This window comes from Euprymna scolopes, chromosome 40, assembly GCF_053919585.1.
Source record: "Euprymna scolopes isolate OS-2025 chromosome 40, ASM5391958v1, whole genome shotgun sequence".
NCBI lineage: Eukaryota > Metazoa > Mollusca > Cephalopoda > Sepiida > Sepiolidae > Euprymna > Euprymna scolopes.
Genome location: NC_136521.1, coordinates 25,941,404 through 25,959,495, shown reverse-complemented (window position 1 = coordinate 25,959,495; position 18,092 = coordinate 25,941,404). Strand labels below are relative to the sequence as shown.

The window sequence follows — 18,092 nt, the reverse complement described above, 5'->3', positions numbered from 1 at the left end:
CTCTTTTTCTTCATTTACACCACATATTCAACTTCATGAAGGTTGAAAATAAAACTATTCAACTTCATGAAGGTTGAAAATAAAACTATTCAACTTCATGAAGGTTGAAAATAAAACTATTCAACTTCATGAAGGTTGAAAATAAAACTATTCAACTTCATGAAGGTTGAAAATAAAACTATTCAACTTCATGAAGGTTGAAAATAAAACTATTCAACTTCATGAAGGTTGAAAATAAAACTATTCAACTTCATGAAGGTTGAAAATAAAACTATTCAACTTCATGAAGGTTGAAAATAAAACTATTCAACTTCATGAAGGTTGAAAATAAAACTATTCAACTTCATGAAGGTTGAAAATAAAACTATTCAACTTCATGAAGGTTGAAAATAAAACTATTCAACTTCATGAAGGTTGAAAATAAAACTATTCAACTTCATGAAGGTTGAAAATAAAACTATTCAACTTCATGAAGGTTGAAAATAAAACTATTCAACTTCATGAAGGTTGAAAATAAAACTATTCAACTTCATGAAGGTTGAAAATAAAACTATTCAACTTCATGAAGGTTGAAAATAAAACTATTCAACTTCATGAAGGTTGAAAATAAAACTATTCAACTTCATGAAGGTTGAAAATAAAACTATTCAACTTCATGAAGGTTGAAAATAAAACTATTCAACTTCATGAAGGTTGAAAATAAAACTATTCAACTTCATGAAGGTTGAAAAGAATGTAACTAAGCTAACAAAGGCTCCTTTTCTGAGGAGTGTGATGCCGGTGGTGTTGCATCTCGCATGGATGGTGTTATTTGGGATTTTAAACTTCCTGGCTACAATTCGAAAAATCAGAAAAACTAGTCGACATAACTTGGCAGCCAGTTTTGGAGCTAACCACTCTAATATAAATTTGGTCATAAAGGCATATGATGCAACTGAGGCAGTACATATTAAAGACTTTGGGTTGGTGTTGGGTTTTGCAGCCATACAGCAGTAAACAATAGCAGCAGACATGAGAATAGACTTGAAAACGAAGGAAAAAGTGAGGCTATAATTGTACATATGATTTGTAACAGATGTTTTGAGTGATTGACTTTTAGAAAACAAGATTTATGAAAAGAGAAAAATATTATTGTGCAAAACATGAATTAAACAACGGCTAAATTATTTATTAGAAATAATCAGATTTATAATCAAACGAGTGGAGATAGTGTCAGATTTTTTTAATGGTTGCTAAACAAAAAAAATAGTCAAATAAAAAAAAAACAAAAAAAACGAAGTGGTCAACTGTCAATAAGGGTAACCCAAAAGCTCCCGTTTTATTGGTTACTACACTGAGATGTAGGGAAGAGCACCACTTCTTTCTCAGGATTATTTAACACATTTGATATTTATGAGTGTCTAGCAAACTTATTTTGTTATCTCAATTTGTCTTTGGTATAACTCAACAGAGAATTACAATCTCGTCTTCTGACCTATTAACAAACACTAATCATTGTGACAAATAGATTGGCTCAAAAATCAAACAAATGACTGAAATAAGTGAATTTATAATTCATAAGAACTAAAACTTACAATAATCTATACTATACTGGTGGTACCTGTTTGTCCTTGGATGCAACTGAAAATAAAGTCCTATTCCAAGATCAAGCAACTTTTGAGTCAAATTTTATAAATTAATTAATGATGTAATTTTGTATGAAGCGGATTCAGAATAATATTCTGAGGTTTTACTTTATTTCTTCTTTAACATGTTTCTTCCACACTGGATGTGGGTCTCGCATAAGTCATGGCAGCCCAAATTAATTTTCTACATGAAACTATTATTTATATCAATTTTGATATGGAATTGATGGAGATCATTTCTGGCCAAATCATTCTCAGCCTGTATTTTCCTTGCTCACCCCTCAATTAAGATGCATGTACATGTGTTTATCCAAAGTTTTTGTTCAACATGCCCATACCACTGTAAATGGTTGCAACATGCCCATACCACTGTAAATGGTTGCAACACAGAACTGACTCATCTGGGCATCTTCACTCAATATCAAGAAATCAGAACTTATCAAGATGCACAACACAAATCCATGTCATTCCTCTATATCCTCAAAAAGTGAAAGCCTAGCATTCACTCATGCGTAACATGGCACAACGAACATAGCAGTTATGAATTGGACCCTAAGCAACAAGTGCAAGTAAAGAACAGGTTACAACGGAAAAAGTTAAAACTTTCCCCATAAAGTCCGTAAACATAAGATCAAACTTAATTCACATCCCTCACCATCACAAATCAAGATAACAGAATATTTTTGCAACCATCCACAGAGAGCGCAGTAATCTGCCTTAAACTGGATGATATAGTTTTCAATAAATCAATCTTCCTCGCAGCCTACCACACTTTCTGTGAAACCAAATGATGACAACTTATATAGAATAGAGTTGCCGTCAATAGCAGATCTGCAAATTCCAGCGGGAAAAACTTGCGAAAATCTTTTACACCAGATGTCATTCAGCTTCATGTTGGTTTTCCACACGTTTTTAAACTTTGCATTTCTTTCTCCGATTCAGCAATAATTATCAGATAAGCAGCATATCCATGAAAATAATAGAAATTTAAAAAATAAAAATGTTAAAATGGGATTCAGTTATTGCCAGATATATCTGCTACACATTTTAATATGATTCTTATTGTCTATTGTATTTACGTTGTATAGAGTTTTTTTGTTTTTTTTAAGCATCAAACTTTAAATTTAAATAAATTACAGTAAAATACTTTTATTATACAAATATGCGGTTCATTCCAAAAGATTAATGTTCGACATTTATAATTTAAATACAATTTTGGGCATATGGTCCTGTAGCTCACACGTATATGCCGTAATCTAGATCCAAATTTCACAAACTCTATGCAGTAAATTAGTCTGCATTTCGGCAATAATGCATCAAATGTTGTTTGCCATGTTTATCAGTGGAAACATGGGATTTTACATACCCCCACAGAAAATAATCTAAGTTAAATCGCACAAACAAGGTGGCCAATTGATAGGTCCATTTCGTGAAATTATTCATTCATTAAATGTTTCAGTAATCATTTGCAAATGTTACTAGGATATCAGTCACTTTATGATGAATTGCTAAACTAAGCTGAACTCAAAATAACCGATTAATTTCCAAATCAGTAAAGAAAATAGAATTGTATAGTTAAAGTTCACGCTTCTTCCAGCATAAAAAAAAAGATTCCTTTTTAATTCACATAACAAATGGGACAGTAAACATTAAGAATGATATTCGCTTTAATGTTTAATTTTACATGATGGAATATGTTGGAACATTTGTAGAAACTGACTTGCAAACTAACCGATCGCTGGCCAGGTCTTTATCATTCCTCTTTCTCTCAATTTCATACTTATCACTTCCTTCCATGTTTTCATTGGCCATCTTCTGCCAACTGACCTTGTTACTTCAACTGTTCTCTCCATTCTTTCAATGTGATCAAACCAAGCAAATCTCTTAACACAAACTAATCATAGAAACAACTATTCGTTACATTTTACTACTATTAAATACTTCAAATCAGAAATGAAACATCAAAAAGATGATCAAATTTATCCTAAACACTCTGTAGTATTTGTTATGAAGAGATTAAAAATATAGTTGATTTCCAATTGAAGGTATTAATTTCTATTAAGTGTTGAACTATGATACAATATATTCAATTCAAGGTAGAATCTTAAAACAATATCCCATTGTAACATCTTTTTCTTTGATAAAAGCAAAGAAATTGAAGAACATTTAATTCATACAAATGAGATATTTCTCACTTGAAAAAGATCACAAGTTTAAGAGGGGGGGGCACAAAAAAAACATTTGTGTTGGTCCCGAAAGAGTCTTGAATATCTATTTTGAAAAGTGATTGAAAAATAAATTTTTTTAATAATATTGTACTATGTATTTTTGTTGTAGCAAAGACTGACACTTGACAAAAAGTAAAAATACCAGGAGATGCCAAGAAGTATAGTGAAGTTCTAAATGGATGAGATTGCTGCTGGATACCCTAACCCGTCTTCCAGCAGAACTCCAATACTGCACAGTATACGGCCAAGATGATCCAAGCATGCCTGATTAACAACATTCCTCGTCACTAGTTATCAAACTTACAACCCCCCCCCTTAACTATTTCTTATGGGGCATGATCGAGGCAAGACGAACAAGTACACCCATAACATAGTTGATTCTTTGAAGGCTGCGATTTGTGGAGGTGTTTGCCACTATAGACAAGGTTACTCAATAAAGTATGGGAATCATTTTTCATGATTTAGAATGACAGCAATTACATTTAAAAAAAAAAAAAAAAAAAGTCTAATAGGGAACTGTAGTTAAATAAACCGTTAAGTTTTTGCAGATACAACTTTCATTTTACTGCTTACTAACAAGTTGCCCGGCGTTACCCAACCATAAAATGCGCATAAATAAAATATTTGAATTCATGCAGATTTGTTATTATAGAACCAATTCGCTATTGATTATTATCCAATATAGAGCAATTTTTTTAAAAGTTATATTTAAAAAAATATGTCTTGGGTACCATCTGCAAGAATCGAAACCAGAATGTTCAGTGCGCCAGCCTTAATCGTTATTTATCTCTCCAGTGTTGTTACCATCTGAGCAACTGACAAATGATTAAAAATTAAGTGACTTTAAGTTACGTTTAATTTTGAGCATGTGCAAATGTAACAGCAGGAGTAATGTTCGACTTATCCTGCCAAAGTCAAACGTTTTATTCGACTTATCTTGCCAAAGTCGAACATTTTATTTTCAATTTTGGCTCGATTAGCAACAATCTTTGGTGGCTAAACAACAAATCAAAAGTGCGCTACAGATCGAAAAACTCTATATATCAAATTCCAATTCTGTAGATCAAATATTCAGAGAGGAGTTTAGTAGGGACTTTTTGCACACACACCGACAAGGTCACTTTATTTATATTACCGTGTGCTAAAACATTTTCATTTTAAATTCTACAAGATTACATGAAATGTAGAAATCATCCATAAATAGAATTCAGCGAAATAGTGAAATGAAACTAATCATCTATTATATAAATCTTACCTGTCTGTTAGTGTGTGTATGTATGTATGTTTGTCTGCCTAAAACTTTCGACAGAGACGATGGATTTTCAAATTTTTTTTTTTTTTACACCTGCAAACACCCAGGCAGAGCCAGGCACCCAGGCTAGTCTAATAAAGAAATCATAAAAAAAATGAATAAGTAGTTCATTTATGCTAGTTTAAAAGAATATGGAAATTAGTTAACCTGCATGCAGTTGCTTGCATATCCATGACTGAGTATATTAAAAAAAATTGTTTTAATTTTTAAATAAAAAATGTAAGCATTTCAAGAAAATAACTCCGATGTATAGGTATAAAGATTTTCTTTCTTCTTTTTGTCAAGTGTTGGATTGTTTCAATATTTTGTATATAAATACCTGTTAATATATATGTTCCTTATAGAAATCTTGAACTTCTGCATGTCAGAACAGTTGGAAAAGCAGAAACCCAGAAGGGAGTTCCAAAGTCTAGCAGTTCTGGGGAAGAAACTATTAGAGTAGCAGGCTTTCTTACATCTAGGGATCTCTACTTTGTAGGGGTGGGACTTTGCTGCTTGTCGGGGGTATTTACATCGAGGGGGTACAAGGGCTTGTAGTTCATCAGAGCATCCACCATTAAAATACTTGTAGAACAGGCAGAGGGATGCAACATTCCGTTGACAGAACAGAAATTGAAGCTTAGATGACAGCTCAGGACCTATCAGGTTGGTGACTCTTTCGAACCATGTCCAGGAGCGAGAGACTAGTAGCAAATCAGCCCAAATGTGACAACAATACTCCATATATAAGCGAAAGGTGGTCCCACCTTCTTCACAGCAACCCTGGAAATATTCTCAATGTATCTGTTCCAACTCATATTCCCTGTGAAGCCAAGCAGTTTGAAAGAAGTACTTTCAGGTAATGTATCTTTAGCCATTGCTATTGGTGGTAGAGAAGGTTTCTTGTAATTATTGAAGGAAACCAGCTTAGTCTTGGCAGCATTGAATGTGACCATCCATTTTTGTCCCATTCCACTTACAGATTGGAGGTCTTCCTCTAGTGTTTCTGTTATTAATAGTAGGGTTTTATAAAATTAGTTTGCAAACTATCATTATCATTGTCGTCCTGAATAATACAGAAAACACTAAGCTAAATAAGCTCCATTCTTTTTTATATATATATATATATATATATATATATATATATATAAATATACAGTAGCGTCCAAAACTAAGGGACAAAATTTTTATATTTAATATTTGTTAGAAATAACTGTGAAAAGCTTAAATTTTGACAACTGGTAGTCGTTATTATGGATAATAACATACTAAAATTTGAATCATTTGCAAAGGATACAAAAAGAATATTACGAATTATTTATTTTCAAAATAGGAACATCCAAAAGTAAAGGACAAAATTGAGAAAAACAATTTAAACAGCCAAAAACAATAAAAAAAATACATGTACAATCAATATTTAGTAAATCTGCCCTTGCTCTCAATGAAAGCTGCACATCTTCGACTACAAGAACGAATCAGTTCTTGACAATCCTCGATACTAATTTTAGACCATTCTTCTTGAAGCTTCACCCACAAATCCTTCGTGTTAGTGGGATTTCTTTCCATAATTTTCACGCCTAAGGTCTTCCAAAGATTTTTTTATTGGATTTAAGTCAGGATTTTGCGATCGCCAATCCATAATTTCAAAATCTTGCTCGCTAAGGTAACTCATTACCACCTTTGACTTGTAACACATGGGGCATTATCTTGCATAAATATAGCTTTATCAAAACTTGAATTCTGTATGATTGGCACATGATCTTGAAAAATGTTTTTATAGATCTGTGCATTTACACGAGTTTGTAACCGGACAAGAGGCGTTGTACTTTGACTAGAAAACATTCCAAATACCATGACGCTTTCGCCCCCAAACTTGAAAGTTTTCTTAGTACACCTTGCACTTAATCTTTCACCAATACGTCTCTTTACATTGTTTTTTTCCATCATTTTCAAATAAATTAAACTTGCTTTCATCACGGAAAAATACTTCTGCCCAATTTTCATATGTCCAAATTACATACCTGTTTGCAAAATATAATCTCTTCTTCAAATTAACAAGTGGTTTCTTCTCTGGGGTTCAATTAAACAGCCCTATTTCTTGCAGTTGTCTAGAAACAATCTGTCTTGACACATTAACACATGAGGTATTATTCATAACCCTTTTCATTTCTGTGCAAGACTTAAAACAGTCCTTTAATGACATACACTGCATTATTCGATCTTCTCTTGCCGCAGTTTTTCGGGGTCTGCCGGTTTTAAAAGCACTATGTTGCCAGTATCATGGTAGGATTTAACAATCCTGCCTACAACACTCTTGGAACGTTTCACTTTCTCTGAAATCTCTAATTTTTTGTTTTATTTTACTTCAGTCGAAGTTCTCAGAAATCAAGGGGCCACCACCAACATGGGGCTAACACTTGAAGTCTATATGAGATACAAAGATATTCGAATGTTCCATCTCTCAAACATTGAGTTAGTAAAGAAATTGATAACATAATTTTCCTCTCCCCAATTAACCATTTTCATACGTTGTAGTATATCTTTCATTTTGGTCTCTTGGTCTTACTGGATTCCAGGACAAGAATTTATCTAGTCTGGTGGAGTATCCAGCTTCATGCTATTACTTGAGGTAACATCACTTGGAGAAGGTGCACCATTCCTCATAAAAGCTAATATGGGTTAGACATAGTGAGGAGATCTTATTTGGGCAGCGAATACTATGTGATTTGGAATATTTGGTCAGGGTTTACTTCGATGGAAAAAGTATCCTCATGCCAGGTTGTTCTGACAAACCCCTATACAGAGAGACCTTAGACACTCGAGGATAGTGTCTAGTAGGCATTCAAGTTCTCTCTAATGTGTATCCTTGTATATCAACAGCTTGTCTCACAGAGTAATCAAGTTTTTGGCATTTTGATGCCGGCTGATACAATGTTTACAAATGACTAAGTAAGATTTATTCTTTAGAGGAAATCAAAAAATTTTAATCTAGCATACTGTTTACATTGTTTTCCTCAATTTTTTCCCTTACTTTCGGACGTTCCTATTTTGAAAATAAATAATTGTTATTCTTTTTCTACCCTTTGCAAATGATTCAAATTTTAGTATGTTATCATGGATGATAATGACTACCAGTTGTCAAAATTTCAGCTTTTCAGTTGTTATTTCTAACAAATTAGGTTTTAAAATTTTGTCCCTTAGTTTTGGACGCTAATATATATATATATATATATACATATAAAACAAAAGAACTTTTTGGCATTGGAAAATAGACACAATTTTTTCCAATTGGCATCTCCAAAACTTTCCATTTTTCTGATCCCCAACACTAATTTTACAGCATTGATGGCTCTTATGGAATCCCGTACATGATTTCTTTCAGTTTATCATAATAGACTATACAATCTTCTATATATCACATAATGGGGTCTGATAATTGATTGAAAACTGTAACATAATCAAAATCATTTGTCAATAAAACCTCAACAGAAATATTATCAAGTCCACATAATGCTTGTTGCGGATAATATTAGTTGACAAGAAATACGGTTTAGTCATGGCCAGTTGCTCAGATGTCAGCTTGACTTCCTGTATAATATTAATCGATGTGATATATCACATGACTGAAAAACCTGACTGAGAAGAGTAATTGGAAGTTTTGAAGTGAATAGAATCAGTAGAGATGGCTTAAGATCAACAATAAATGAAGAGGCCAAATATCCTTAGCTTAGGATGCTCCCCCTCTTCAATACTAGCTGCAGAGAAAGCAACACAGACACCTCAGTAAATGCTCCTTTCTTCAAACTGATAATTTATTCATTTCTTTATGCTGTTGTGAAAAATTAATTGCATTAATTACAAATTAATACAAAGAAGTAGATGACATGAAAATCAAACTGCGTGATCTGCTTTCGATAACCATGCATATTTATGAACGTGTATCGATTGTGACTTGTGAGAGGTTTACATCTTAGCTGAGAAGGGAGGTAATTTAACAAAACTTTCTACATTTTATATGCATTTTTGCAGCTGTCATTCATCATGTTGAAAATTCCTTTGAGTCCTGTTTGATTATTCTCTATATGATTTCTCTGCAATTGAGGGAAGCTCAGCAAGTTCCCCACAATTGAAGATTATCCTAAAAATGTTCACTGCTTTTTTTCTCACAAAAGGATCTGCGAGTAACTTTGTACAGTCAACATTTTTACTTTTCATTTAACCAATAAAATCAAATTACATCACCTGCTGATTCAAACTAAATCCTTTTAAGATCTAATGCAAAAACTGGGGAGGGGATGCTAAGTTCACAAAATTAACACTTTTCTAAGCCCAACAACTTGGTCAAGTTCCACCTAGTCTGAAAGCATTGTCATTTGATCAGGAGGCATTTTAAAAAATATTTTGGTACTACTAGGGAATTTGAACCAAACTGTTTTTGTTCAACTTTAATTCTATATTTCAGTTCCGCGAAAATCGGTTTGGTTCAATTCAAATTTTGTAGAAGAAACATTATTTCATGGATATGTACCGTTATCAGTGGAAGTCTACCATCATAACCCTATTTTTAAGAAAGATGACAAGTTCAACCCGGCCAATTACAGACCAGTCTCTCTCACTTCAGTTGTTTGCAAAATCATGGAACTGTTAATATCCAAGAGCATGACTGACCGCCTCAAGAAAAGCGACATGGATTTACTTCTGTAACAAACAACTGTGACAAACCTCATTGAAGCCCTGGACATCTGGACAGAGGTACTTAGTCATAATCTACCTGAATCTTTCTGGGTTATGCTAAGGCTTTTGACAGTGACCCTCATGAGGGACTCCTCACACAATTGAGTCCCTTCGGAATCCGGGGTTATATCCTACAGTGGGTTTATAGTTTTCTCACACTGAAAACAAAAAGTCGTGGTCAATTGAACTTGTTCTGACTGGGCGAATGTAATTAGTGGTGTGCCACAGGATTCTGTTCTTGGCCTAATACTCTTCATTCTTTACATTGCTGATATCCCAGAGATGCTCAAGAGCTTCGTTCTCATGTTTGCTGGCAGCACCAAGATTTTTCAAGTCATTACCAATTCACAAGATACCTAGCACTCCAGTCTGCAGAGTGACTTAAACCAACTCCAATCCTTGACGAACAGCATGCGTATGCAGTTCCACCCTGAGAAGTGTACAACAATGTATCTAGGTAATAACAAGCGCAACCATTCATACACCATGATGTATAATGATGGAAGCTGCTGCACTCTGAAAGAGACCAATGAGAAGAAGGATCTTGGTGTAATCATTGACCAAAGGTTGTCCTTCACTAAGCATGTTGAATTCCAAGTCAACAAAGTCAACCAGATTCTCTGAGCCATCAAACACACGTTTACAACTCTGGATACATTTTTCCTGCTTTAATCCGCCCACACTTGGAATATGCTTCTGTGGTTTGGTGGCCGAAGTTAAAAAGAAAAGGACACTCTGGAAAGGATCCAGTGTAGAGTAACAAGACTTGTACAAGGCATCCCCGAATCGCCCTACTCTGAACAATTCACCCATCTCAACCTCCCTACTCTTGAATTTCACAAACAACATGCCGATATAGTACAGGCCTACAAGATAAGGGATTTTGACAACGTCTGCTATAACAGACCTTGTGGCAACTGCTTGTTTGCTCCAAGCCTCAACCCATCCACCAGGGGACACAATCTGAAGATGCAGATAATGGCTTCCATGGCCTGTTCTTCTCTAGTAAAGCGACTCCTATTTGGAGCAGGCTAAGTTCCCACACCATTAATACTACCTCAGTAAATGCCTTCAAGTCACACCTGGCTGTAAAATGAAAGAACCAAAAAGACCTATATCAATACCAATTTTCCTACTGAGCTAATGACCCTACCCTCATATTTTTCTTGTGAATTACTTGTGCTATTTGACACTAGTTGACAGAAAAGGATCAAAATCTTAACATATGGTCTTAATATCCTAGTCAGGTAGCCAATGACCTAGACTTATAAACTTTTTTTTTTACTTTTTTTTTTTTTTTTTTTTTTTTGCTTGCGTTAGAAACAAAATGAAAGGGGAGACGATCATGAGAGAAGATTTGTCCACGGGTGTTCACCATTATTATGGGGGAGGGGGCGATTAAAGAAAGCCTTTAGCAAAAACAAACAAGGGTTCCAAGAGAAATATTCTGACAAAATGGAATATTTTAAAATTTCAGGTTATCTTCTGAATTTCCTGTGAGTTTTGCGAAAGTTCAACTTTATTGCTCCAAAATACACACAAAAAAAAAATGCAAGACATTTTAACTAGTTTTTCGAAATTACACATTAATTGAATTAGAGCAAACATTTCAGAATATTTTAAAAACGATTTTGCTGACTTTAAAAGAAACAGTTTTATTAATGTAGCTCTTTAAGTTTTTATTTTTAGATAACGATTTGTAATATTTAAAACGGTTTGGGGGGGGGGTAATCTCAACGGAATTAGAGAATTTGTTAATAAAGAATGAATGCTTATTTAGAATTTAAAACAAAAATACAGAAAAACTTTTATGATGTACGTATTCGTCACGGAACAAAGATGTCATATTCCAAAAATTACGTAAATTGATCAAGTAGTTTATTTTGTTTTGTTTTTTACTAAGACAATTAACATTTAAGATTTTTAGGGATTTAGTATAGGCGGTTTTTGGTTTTAGATACTTCGATTTAAGTTGTCTCCCTTTTTTTATTTCATAGAATTTAATCATAGCCGATGGCTTAGTCGTAAGCTTGAATGTTTTTAGTTAAAAAAACAATCAATTTACGCGATTTTTGGAATATGACAGCTTTATTCCGTGACGAGTACGTACAAAAATTTTTCTGTATTTTTTTTTTTTTTTAAATAAGTGTAATTTTAAAAATGAGCACCAAAAAGCCAATTTAAACTTAAAAAAAAAATTTTAATCACAAGTTTTCCCATTATACAGAAGTATCCAAAAATACTTCTGTAGTTTACGAATTGTTTTTGTTTAGTTTTTTTTGTAAAACTGCAGTTTAATAACCTGAACATATACGGTGAAAAATTGTGTACAAGCAATATCGTTTTTTGTTAAATATTAGTGAAGAAGAACTAGTTTCGAGTTATGCTTGAAATGTGTACATATGCTGAAATAATCGTTAAAATAAAAACAGTGGAGTTTTCATACAAACGGAAGTTGGTGATTATTTCAACATATGTACACATTTCAAACGTGTTAAAATTAGAAACGTAATATTAAATAGATTTTAACTCGAATGGTTCGTCATTTATTAATATTTAACAAAAACAAGATAAAACAATATTCATCGTTCGTAAACAATTTTTCATCGCACTATATCCAGGCCACTAAACTGCAGTTTTACCTTACTTGCCTTTTTATAAGCTTTTTTGTTTTATTATTCATTTATTTTTTGTATAATGTATAAAGTCCAATTCCCCAGAAAGAGGAACTCTCGATTAGGATTTAACAAATTAAATTACCTCAGTCTAGAAGAATTTCTCATTCACTGACCGATGACGGAAAAAATGAAGCATAGTATCAAAACAGATACTACACCTCGCTCCCAGCTAAAATAGTCTAAGTCTAATGTCTAATAGTAAAGTAATTCCTAAAAAAAACAAAAGTGAAGATAATTTTTTTCTTAATATGTAAAAATATTTTAAAATATTTTTTTAACCTAAAATGTTTTTTATGCCATATATCCTGTTTATTTCAATATTTAACTTTTATGATCGAGATAAATGACATACGACTTTTGTGTAAATTTACTAAGGATGGAATTAAAATACTTATTTCTACGAATTGGATTTGAAATTATAAAAATAAAAAATAGAAAGAATGCAATCCAAAACTAAAAATTTAACAAAAATTAAGCAAAGTTACCAAATGTATTTCTTTAGACATTCAATTACGAAATGTTTTATGCGGATATTATTTAAAAATCAATTAAAAATATAAATTTGAAACTTCCAATATTTTTCAACATTTAAAACAAAAAAGTTGTCTTTACTTTTCTTTACAGTGTATTAAAAAAAAGATTAAGTCAGCATTTTATTTTTTCTTCATTTTGATAAAGGCTTTTGTATTATTTTAAGATTTTTTAGGGGAAAAATCGAATAATTTAAAAAAAAAAAATATTTTTGTGTTTATTTTTTCATTTGAACAATCGAAATCAGAAAAGTTCAATAAAACAATCAGCGAAATGAAGAGAAAAATGATTTTAAGTAAAATTGAGCTGAAAATTTTGACACTATTCATTGGCAATGGGTTGATCTTTTTTTATGAAAAATTGAAACGAAATTGTTCGAAAAGATGACATATATTCTAAAACAATTGACGTTGAACGATTAAAAAATTCACATCAGTTGCAGTTACACCCTTGTTTAAATAAACAGACTTAATCTCCTTAATGAAAATATTGGTATTACTCCAAATACGCGAAAATCTAGAGATGAAACAACAAAAGTAACAAAAAACAAACGTTACATAAGGAAAAAGGCTAAAAGGCCGCATGCCAATAATATACAGCAATTTCATAGTTTTAATTTATTAAATATAAAAAATTATAGAGTTTAAAAAAAATCATCTGTAAATGAAAAGCGACGGCCATATTGTTTAGAGAGAGTGTTATTTATTTGACAAGCCGGTCTATCTTTTTTACTCTTTCACAAAAAAAAAACAGCTGGTTTTAAGCTCTTACCTATAAGAAATCTGTCGCTTTATAAATCCAATGGTGCACGACAGTGTGAACTGCCAACTGACAAGAGTAAATAAACTATTGCAAGGTCCCACAATGGAGAGGATGAACGTGGAAGGAGAGGACAAATAATCGCCAAAGATGACGGGGAACACGTCGTCACTCACCAACGTGGCAACCTGGCTTCATTCGCGGAAAACACGGCGGAGAGCTCTACACCAAACAAGGGAGATAAGGCGCATAAAACCCCAGACACACAAGCACTTTCCTCCTCCCTCACCACACACTAGCTTTGGAATCACTTTTCCAGTTTTAAAACATATTCCATTCCTAATATGTTTTGGAATTGGTAAATTTGTAGATTAACATCAGCCGCTAGACCATTCTCCCAACATGAGATTCTACTTTTTTTATTTGCAAAACATGGCAGAAAGAACAAACAAAAATTAGAATTTACCATGAGGGATTAGTTTCTAATATAAATTTAACCTAAAATTATCCTCCTTTTCGGGGTCATTCTAACCTTTTTTATGGTAGTTAACCAAATTTTTTATCACTAACCATAAATCTGTCTTTGCAATCACTCAAAAAAAAATATAGACCCCTTAAAAAAAAAGAACAAACGCACAGAAACTATCTCCCACAGTAAAAAGAACTTGGGGGAGAGCTAACCACTCTAAAACACTGGAAAGGCCTAGAAATGAGAATCATTTCACATTAAATTTATATTTAAAAATGATCCCCAACAATAAATTCTAAAATAAGTCTATTGTTTTTCTTCTTTCCACTAACAGTTTCAGGGTGTTCACATGTAATGGCCTAAAAAAGTAGAATCTCATTTTTTTGAAGTGATTTAGCAGAGAGTGTTAATCTACAATAATATATAATAGAATTTTTTTATTAGGTTTTGGATTATTTGGATTATTCGAACTACTTACCCATGGTGCAATGAATAAAATGCTAATAATCTAGAGATGACAGATTGAAGGTGATACTAAGAATATGATTAAAAATTACTTAAGAGTCTACCCAATTATGACTTACGGAATAAGAATAATCTGTCCCTGTGTATTAAATAAAAGATTCTATTTAAAATTCTCGAGCTTGATCAAATGCACATGATGACAGTTGGAGATTACATTGGTTGAAATGTTATGTAAATAACATCCAAGATGAGAACAGTAGTCCAAATTAGATTCACAAAATTCTGATATCAGCAGACGTTCGCACACACAGACACAACCCACAAGCAACTTCCAGTAATAATAACCACATTCTTAGGTGTATAGTTTTTATAACCACCACAAACACTTGGTGGCGTGGCAAACTTCCTTTTCCCACACACATGAAACATGGACTCTAACTTTTTCTCACACAGACATATCCCCATCTACTCACACTAATAATAATAATAATAAAGAAGAAAGATCTTCTTTATAATAAAGAAGAAAGATCTTCTTTATTATTATTGCACATCAATGAAGATGACACCAATAAAGTTGTTTGAGATGTTAGAATAAGATTTTGTCTTTCTATTCTACACACTCTTATAAAGATATATATAATAAAAGAGGCACAGTTTTTCCCCTCTGGACCAAAATACCATAGGTTTACAACAACAGATGACACATACAAATTTATTATGTCTACACTATTAGCCATTACCTTATTTAACTATAGAAAAACATTTTAGACACATTAATTTGTAATATTAAAACATTACATTTATTCCTAGGAGCAACATCATCATCATCGTCATAACCTACAGAGGAAGTAGTTCTAATTTTACCCCCTATTCCATAAGTCTGCTTACGACCCCATTCTTCACCATGTGAATTTATACTTATGAATTCGTTTCGCAACTACGGCAGTTGATTAACACACACATCGAACTTCTAATCACACTGATGCAGTTGATACACACTGTCCTCGATCTTCTGAACATACTCCTTTTATTGTCCAAGTGTTCGTCATCAGCCAATCGGCGGCCAGAAAAACAGTCACGTGAGGCCTGACGTCATCACTCAATAATCTTACAAAAACCACAGCTTTAATTTCTGCCCTCCCTGTGATCCTCCCAGCAGGTAAGACAACACACGCAGACACGTGGTCGCTTTCTTCCTTCATTCTGTTCGACTTTACACCCCCCCTGGTCTCAAGATCACACATGCGACATTGCGGCCGCGGTCGTTTGTTACGGGCACTCCTACGGAGGGGAATTAGTTAGACTTCTTCATCTTCATCAGAGCTACTTGGGTCAGTGTCCACAGTCCTACTATTCGGCTGCACTCCATCTTCATCCGAGCTCTCAGAAGGGGTAACAGACCTGTCGCCATTAACGTTGCCAGCAGTCCTTCCATCAAGCTGGGCTCCATCGTCATTGGGGCTCTCAGAAGTGGCGCTGGAACTATTGCCATCTGTGCTGAGGTTCTCGGCCATGTCATCACGGCAATGGAGCATAGGTTGGATCCACATTTCATCATTGGATGATTCATCACTTTTGCTGTTCGCCATTTGGTTTGTATCAAGGGCGGGCCGGACATCCCTCACATGCCGTGGAGTACCATCAACCAGCACAGCCTGCTCACTAATTATGCCGGTGATCCGTCCTCTTCTAAAACTGGTCGTACATCGGTTATTGGGAGGCCTTACCCAGACGGTGTCCCTTAACTTGTACCGTCCTTGCGTCCTCTTCTGATTAGGCAGGCAGGCGTCAATGCCCTTAACACGCACTCGATAGCAATGTATCGCATTAGCAGGTGCACTTTCAGCAGTCGCGTCATCCTTTGGTGTTGTATTGTACCTATATATTGCCTCTGCAATCGTACATCGCTTCCTTGCTGCTATCCTCTTCACACTTCGGTGGCACCGCTCCGCTATCCCGTTACCACTCGGTACATACGCACACCTGTGTCTAAGCCGGATCCCCCACTCATCTACGAAACGCCTGAATTCTCCACTGCAAAAGGCTGTGTCGTTGTCAGTCAGAATCTCTTCAGGTGGCCCCCGCTTGTAAAATATGGACTCTAATTGACAGATGACACTAGCCGAGTCCTGTCTTGTTAATAGTCGCCAGATCACAAACCTCGTTGGTCCACAATCGATCAGTGTGAGGAAGTGCTGATCACCATAATGGGTTATGTCCATGCCCAGTCGGCTCCAATTCTCATCGATTCCAGCCGACCTTTCTGCCATTTGGTGGGAGCAGGGTCGATTGACTGGCATATTTGGCATTTCTTGACCACTGCTTCTACTTTGCTTTTGGTCACTGATGGGTTGGTTAAGTGTACGAAATAATATGTCCGTCTCACTCCGGGGTGTCCACTGTCATGGTATACCTTCTTGATTTTATCCGTCTCCTCAACAGAGGCAGCACATAAAGACCCTGGTTCGGCTTCTTTCTTCATTGCATCGAACCATCTCTGGGGCACATGGGTAAGTCTATCAGCAAGATTGCAGGTTGAAGTGACAAGCACTGCATTCACCGATAGGTCGTACTCTTCCACCAACTTCCTTATTGTCTCCAACCTTCGTCTGATTAGCATTTCGGTAGCCGCCTTGGTGCGCACTCTCATTTTGCCTGTTAGTGTGTCAACTATCCAGTGGTATACGCACAGCGAATCTGTGCGTATGCATAATTTTTTGACTTTCCACTGGAGTGCCAAGTTTATTCCTTTTATTACCGCATCCAACTCTGCCAGGTTGATGTGAGCAGCATCATCCATTGGTTGCAACCAGCAGGCGTCCTCAATCACAGACCCGTTCATCTCCAATAGCGCCCCAATCGCGAGGGAGCTTGCATCCACCCACACATTTAGCCTGTCTTCCTGGACGCACCAATCTCCTTTAGCGGGGTCCTCCTGCTTGACTCTTGTGATGGTCTCCTTCACCATGCGCAGCAACAGATTGTCCACCGTTTCGTTATCCCAGCCTTTGGTAACTGCACTCGCCCTCCTCTTCATGATGGCTGTCGCGGCCCAAGTCCATCCACCTACTGGTAAGTGTCCCACCAGTTTTCCACACAGGGAAAATATAGCCCGCCTCGTGAGGACATGGGGCACTTCAGGAACTGCAGTTCCACGTCCCCACTTCAAGGTCCCTCGCTCCTGTTGAACGCTCAACCCCAAGACACGAGCGCCATCCTCCAAGCATTCTGGATCCTTACACATCAGTCCAAGTTCAGCTAGCTTGGCCCTCACATGTGATGACGGCACAATGTCTTCATTCACGTATATGT

At 35.0% G+C, this 18,092-nt stretch overlaps 1 protein-coding gene across 1 annotated transcript in view; it reads right to left on the bottom strand.

The window, feature by feature from the left end:
- Positions 1–14,093, bottom strand: part of LOC145265441 (protein transport protein Sec31A-like) — a gene marked incomplete in the record, with an annotated part of 154,076 nt that extends 139,983 nt beyond the window's left edge. Inside the window, 1 exon segment of the mRNA XM_080121287.1 lies at positions 13,859–14,093.
- Between the last annotated feature and the right edge of the window lie 3,999 nt (positions 14,094–18,092).